The 6968-nt window shown below is 38.4% G+C and overlaps 2 pseudogenes; both read left to right on the plus strand.

Moving 5' to 3' along the window:
* Nucleotides 1-3413: 3413 nt before the first annotated feature.
* On the plus strand, nucleotides 3414-4327 carry LOC116634440 (annotated as a pseudogene).
* Nucleotides 4328-5162: 835 nt separating this feature from the next.
* Nucleotides 5163-6578, plus strand: LOC116635107 (annotated as a pseudogene).
* The last annotated feature ends 390 nt before the right edge of the window (nucleotides 6579-6968 follow it).

A 6968-nucleotide genomic window follows, 5' to 3' on the forward strand; every position in this document is an offset into this window, starting at 1 on the left:
TCTTTCATTCAAGAAATTGAATGGTTAAGGAAACATTAAATTATTCTCTACCACTTAATTAACTGAGACATTCTTTATCAGAGAGGAGTAAGATTTGGAAAATGAGATAATAGTGTGACCCTTGAGTTAAAGTAGCTATTCCAAATATGGGGAATTTGAGTTAAGAACACATATGGGACACATTTCTGGGCTTCCCAGTGTTCAGTAGCATCTCTCATGAATGTGTTTTAAGTAAGTCTCTTTCAAATGTCAGCTTAGTACATGTTAACCTGGAGGTGTCAGTGGATATGGCTTGATTTTTTTAACCTTTTTTTCTTATTTACATCCTATTCTTGCTCCCATCAATAAAAGTACAGTGAATTAAATTGTTAGCAGCTCCCTTCAAATATCTGAGTATTTAAGAGTAGAAGAAAGTACATGGTAAACATACTATTTAATTATCTTATTAAATATGTATTGTTTCTGTTATATGATATCAACTGAATTATACTAACTTAGATTTCAATGTGCAGTAGTGGTATTTGGATCGACACATTTACTTAAGAACAATGAATGAGGGCTCATACAGATGCTATCACTGACCACGTAGCCTAACCAGGATTAGGAAGCTCCCCCCGTCTTTCCCACTTCCTCCTTCCTGTCCTCTATTTTTTGTATCACCTGTCCTTTCTTTTTCCTTTTACTGTGATGAAGACTTTTAAGATTTACTCTTTTAGCAACTTTCAAATATGCAATACATTAGCATTAACTATAATCCCCAAGCTGTACATTACATCTCCATGATTTATTTATTTCATAACTAGAAATTGTACCTCTTGACACCCTTCCATCATTTTGCCCACCCCCACCTTGCCTCTGGCAACCAGTAAATTATTTTTTGTATCTGTGAGCTTGTTTTGTTTGTTTGTTTGTTTGTTTTAGCTTCCACATTCAAGTGAGATCATATGGTATTTGTCTTTTTCTGTCTGACGTACTTCATTTAGCATAATGTCCTCAAGGTCTATCTCTGTTATCACAATGGCAAGATTTCATTCTTTTTTTGTGGCTGAATAGTATTCCAGTGTGTGTGTGTGTGTGTGTGTGTGTGTGTACCATGTCTTCTTTATCCATTCATCCATTGATGGACACTTACCCCTTTCTTTCTAATAACCTCAAAAGACAAGGCCAACGCCATGATATGTATTGAAATTTGAAACACATAGATTCAACATATGAAAGAACTAAACAACAACATTCCTCCTCCAAAAACCCCCCCAAAATCCGTAATGGGTCCCTGGTCATACACAGCCTGGGAACGTGTTGGAGAATGTTGGAGTCTATAGACATCAACTGTTTCAGTCAGTACAAGATGCTTTTAAACACCTGTCTGATCATCAATTGATTGGTTTCCTTCAGGGAGTTATAAATGGGAATTTCTGCTCCACCATCCCTGCTTCACCCACAGTGGAATTAAACAGACTGGCCAACGTGATGGAGGTTACAATATATGTTGACAGAAATTCTACTTGAGTTTCTCATGAGATTTTAGTTTGGGCCATTTCATTTATAGCAGACTTTCAAAATTTTCTTCTCCACATATCTCTATGTTAATTTAGGACAGATACACAAAATCATAATGAAGTGAAAGAGGCAAGTGAGAAGGAGGACTTTATTTTGTTTTGTTTTTAAATAAATAGACTTTATTTCTTAGAACACTTTTAGGTTTATACAAAATGGAATAGAAAGTATGGAGAGTTTCCATTTATTGCCTCTCCTCACCCTGCCACTCCATCCAATTTCCTCTAACATTAACATCTTGCATTGGTGTGGTACTTTTGTTACAGTGGATGAATTATTATTGGCATATTACTACCAACTAAAGTCCATTGTTTACATCGGGTTCACTCTCTGTGTTATACATATCTAGGGATTTTGCCAAATGTATAAAGTCATGTATCTACCATTATGTTATCATACAGAATCATTTCACTGCACTAAAAATCCATTGTACTGTATCTATTCATTCCTTCTCCATGATCCTCAGCCCCTGGAAATCACTGATAATTTTATTGTCTCAACAGTTTGCCTTTCCAAAGAAAATATTTTAATTCAAATACCTTTTTATGTTAAATGATTCTTTTTCCTGAAGTATGTTTCAATTTTGCATAGAAATGGCACATAGTTCAAAAAATTATACAATGAATGCATTTGGGAGGACCAGCCATGTTCACATTTGCTTAGGACTTAAATGTGGGAATTTGTGTGGCTAATTTATTTTAAAAAATAGAAAATATGGGCTAATGATGATAATATAGACATAAACTTAATTGTAGCAATTTAAAAATCTTTGTCTCCAGGAAATGCTTTCATTTTGTTGGTTGTTTTTGACTGATTCTTTAGTAATCCAGATATAACCTACAGTGGCAAAGGCTGTTTCTAACCTAAATGTAATAATTGCTACATTTAGTTTATGGTGGGTCCATTCGGAAAATCAATAGTGATCAGAGAAGAGGAGATTGGGGCCAAAGAGTTAAGTGGCAGATGGTCACAAAATAGTTCCTTTACAATACTGAATGACTGAGCAAAGTGACAAACAGCCGTCAGAAGAAGGATTTTTAGATGGGAAACCAGCAATGTGATGCTGTTTCAAACTCACAACTGATTGCTTCTTTTATCAAATAACTTCTAATAATTCTCTAAAGAATTTTAAAACCTCTTAAAATTCCCTAAAATATTATACCAGGGGAAGGAGGCTATTTTTGCACTGGCAGAGCTTCCAAGAATGATAGTTTGGCAAGCGAAGCTCTATTTCCTTACTATACGGTACATGGTAATGTTCATTACAACTGTATTGAAATGATCCATTTGGCATAGTACTAAATCTGGTCTAATTCAAAAACGAATTCGAATTTCATAAAACCCAACAGGAAAGCTGAACATACTTTTTTCTTTTATTGACAGTGGTCTTATCATACTTAAATTGCTTTTTTATTTGTATACATAATGCTTAAAGATTTGTCACCACTTCTTTTCTAAAGATTAAAAACATTTGTTATGTTAGAAAATCAATTAGATATTTGCTATATCAAGGATTGAAACTCTACAAGGTTTTGCATGTTAACTGCTTGAAATTTTTCTGCTTTACAGTGCAGATGATATCTGTTTACTTATTATAACATCATTAAAGCCGTCCCCGATTTTGTTAAATAATAGTGCTCAACTCCTTATGATTGCATATCCATTTATTTAGCAGAAAATATTAAAGATCACAAGAAATATTTAAAATACCCATTGGAAATTAAGATTATTATGTACTTTTTTTAAGGTGTAAATTTCAGAAACAAGATACATATATCCTATTAAATGTTAGCATTTGAAAAAAATTAATTATGCCATTTTTTTAGATAACCACAATGTGATTCCCACAATATTATATGTTAGAAAACCCACATAAAAAAGTGAATTGGGGCTCCTGGGGCTCTGCTCAACTGCCTGCACACCGCTCCCAAGGGCCCTTGCTGTGCAGGCTGGGAAGCCTCTCTGTGTTCTGCCCCCACCATCCAAAGTTAAGTTTGAAGAGAGGGAAAGAAGGAAACATAGATATGAAGAGGAAGATCCAGCTGGGGCTGAGGAACTAGACCCCAGCAGCTGTCTGAGAACTTGTCCTGGACAATTGCAAATCATATGATGTGAAAATTGAGGGCTTAACTGCTGAATGTGTGAACTTAGAATTCCTTAGTTTAATAAATGCAGGCTTGATTTCAGTTTCAAATCTGCCCAAACTACCTAAATTGAAAACGCTTGAGCTTAGTGACAATAGAATCTTTGGAGATGTGGTCATGCTAGCAGAAAAACTTCCAAATCTCACACTGCTAAACTTAAGTGGAAATAAACTGAAAGACTGATATCATCTTGGAGCCTTTGAAAAAGTTGGAATATCTGAAAAGCCTAGATTTAACTGTGAGGTTATGAACCTGAATGACTCCTAAGAGAGTGTCTTCAAACTCCTGCCCCAATGGACCTACCTGGATAGCTATGACAAGAGGATTGGGAAGCCCCTCACTTAGATGCCAAGGTGGTTGGTGTGGATGAAGAAGAGGAGGATGAAGGAGAAGATGGGGATGAGGATGGTGAGGAGGAAGAGTTTGATGATAAAAAGGATAAAGACAAAAACAAAGATGTGGAAGGCGAAGAGGATGAAGATGAAGTCAGTGGGGAAAAAATAGAACTTGGATATGATGAAGTTGATGAAGGTGAAGACAATGAGGACCAAGATGCAGATAAAAGGGGGGGAAGAAAGTGGGAATAGAGGAAGAGAGAAACAGATGATGAAGGAGAAGATGATTAAGACCCTGAATAACCTACAAAAAAAGAACTGTTCAATTTTGGTTGGATTGCTCATATGGATTTGGTAGCTGTTTTGAAAAAAAGGTAGCTGTGATACAAACCCCAGGACACCTCGCTACCCAAAGAGCCAAAGAATCATTCTTATGACATTCCACCTTCCTCCATTTAGTCCCTCTTGGAAATTCACCATCCAGCTTGGGGACTTCACCCCAACAAAATTGTAAGCATTGTTAGGTTTTCATGTAAGACTCTTGCAGTAGCATGGAGAGCTGTGATTGGTGAGTAAACCATCTGTGGCTATCAGTTACACCAAGACTGTAATAGCATTTTTACTTTCTGTACAATAAAGAAGCTTTGCAAATAAAATCTTAACATTTTGAAAATAAAAAAAAAGTTAATTGTAATTGGAACCGAGCTGAATGGAGTTCCAAACCTAGAGTTGGAACATCTCCAAACCTGAAGCTCCTTAAGATACTCAGTGAAAAATAAATTTGTGTGTTTGTGTCTGTGTCTGTGTATTTAAATATATATATAAAATGTATGTATACATCTGTGTATATCAAATGTTAATATATCTGTGTATTAAAGTATGCAGTGATTCTCCCTTGTAGATTAATGTGAGATATTAGAATATTAACCACTTTAGGAATGACATGTCTGAACAAAGAGTCTCTTGACAAATGTCAATAGTATGAATATATGGATACAAAGAGCAGACATAGGCAGTATTTGAATAAATCAGATAAGGTTTACTCATCCAAATGATGAAGAAGTAGGTCACTATAGCAAGATATACAGAGACTTTTTCGCAATGGGTTTGCCGCCAGAACACAGGTATGGTGAAAACCACCGCTCAACCTAAACCAAAATGGGAAAGGAAAAGATACATCAACATTGTCGTCATTGGACACGTAGATTCGGGCAAGTCTACCACTACTGGTCATCTGATCTACAAATGTGGTGGGATCAACAAAAGAACTGTCAAAAAATTTGAGAAGGAGGCTGCTGAGATGGGAAAGGGCTCCTTCAAGTATGCCTGGGTCTTGGATAAACTGAAAGCAGAACGTGAACGTGGTATCACCATTGATATCTCCCTGTGGAAATTTGAGACCAGCAAGTATTATGTGACCATCACTGATGCCCCAGGACACAGAAACTTTATCAAAAACATGATTATAGGCACATCTCAGGCTGACTGTGCTGTCCTGATTGTTGCTGCTGGTGTTGGTGAATTTGAAGCTGGTATCTCCCAAGAATGGGCAGACCCGTGAGCATGCCCAGGCTTACACACTGGGTGTAAAACAACTAATTGTTGGTGTTAACAAGATGGATTCCACTGAGCCACCCTATAGCCAGAAGAGATATAAGGAAATCGTTAAGGAAGTCAGCACCTACATTAAACAAATTGGCTACAACCCCAACACAGTAGCATTTGTGCCAATTTCTGGTTGGAATGGTGGCAACATGCTGGAGCCAAGTGCTAACATGCCTCGGTTCAAGGAATGGAAAGTCACCCGTAAAGATGGCCATGCCAGTGGAACCACACTGCCTGAAGCTCTGGATTGCATTCTGCCACCAACTCGTCCAACTGACAAGCCCTTGCGTCTGCCTCTCCAGGACGTCTACAAAATTGGTGGTATTGGTACTGTCCCTGTGGGCCGAGTGGAGACTGGTGTTCTTAAACCTGGCATGGTGGTCACCTTTGCTCCAGTCAATGTTACAACTGAAGTAAAGTCTGTTGAAATGCACCATGAAGCTTTGAGTGAGGCTCTTCCTGGGGACAATGTGGGCTTCAATGTCAAGAACGTATCTGTCAAAGATGTTCATCGTGGCAATGTGCCTGGTGACAACAAAAATGACCCACCAATGGAAGCAGCTGGCTTCATTGCTCAGGTGATTATCCTGAACCATCCAGGCCAGATCGGTGCTGGATATGCACCTGTGCTGGGTTGTCACACAGCTCACATTGCTTGCAAGTTTGCTGAGCTGAAGGAGAAGATAGAGCATCGTTCTGGAAAAAAGCTGGAAGATGGTCCCAAGTTCTTGAAATCTGGTGATGCTGCCATTGTTGATATGGTTCCTGGAAAGCCTATGTGTGTTGAGAGCTTCTCTGACTATCCTCCTCTGGGCCGTTTCGCTGTTTGTGACATGAGACAGACGCTTGCTGTGGGTGTCATCAAAGCAGTGGACAAGAAGGCAGCTGGAGTGGCAAGGTCACCAAGTCTGCCCAGAAAGCTCAGAAGGCTAAATGAATATTATCCCCAATACCTGCCACCCCAGTCTTAATCAGTGGTGGAAGAACGGTCTCAGAACTGTTTGTGTCAGGGGCGCCTGGGTGGCTCTGTCATTAAGCTTCTGCTTTCGGCTCAGGTCATGATCCCAGGGTCCTGGGATTGAGCCCTACGTCGGGCTCCTTGCTCCGCGGGAAGCCTGCTTCTCCCTCTCCCACTCCCCCTGCTTGTGTTCCCTCTCTCGCTATGTCTCTCCCTGTCAAATAAATAAATAAAATCTTTATAAAAAAAATAACTGTGTGTCAGTTTGCCATTTAAGTTTAATAGTAAAAGACTGGTTAATGATAACGATGCATCATAAAACCTTCAGAAGGAAAGGAGAATGTTTTGTGGACCATTTGTTTTTTGTGT

The sequence above is a fragment of the Phoca vitulina genome, unplaced genomic scaffold, assembly GCF_004348235.1.
Source record: "Phoca vitulina isolate PV1807 unplaced genomic scaffold, GSC_HSeal_1.0 scaffold1, whole genome shotgun sequence".
In the NCBI taxonomy this organism is placed as follows: Eukaryota; Metazoa; Chordata; class Mammalia; order Carnivora; family Phocidae; genus Phoca; species Phoca vitulina.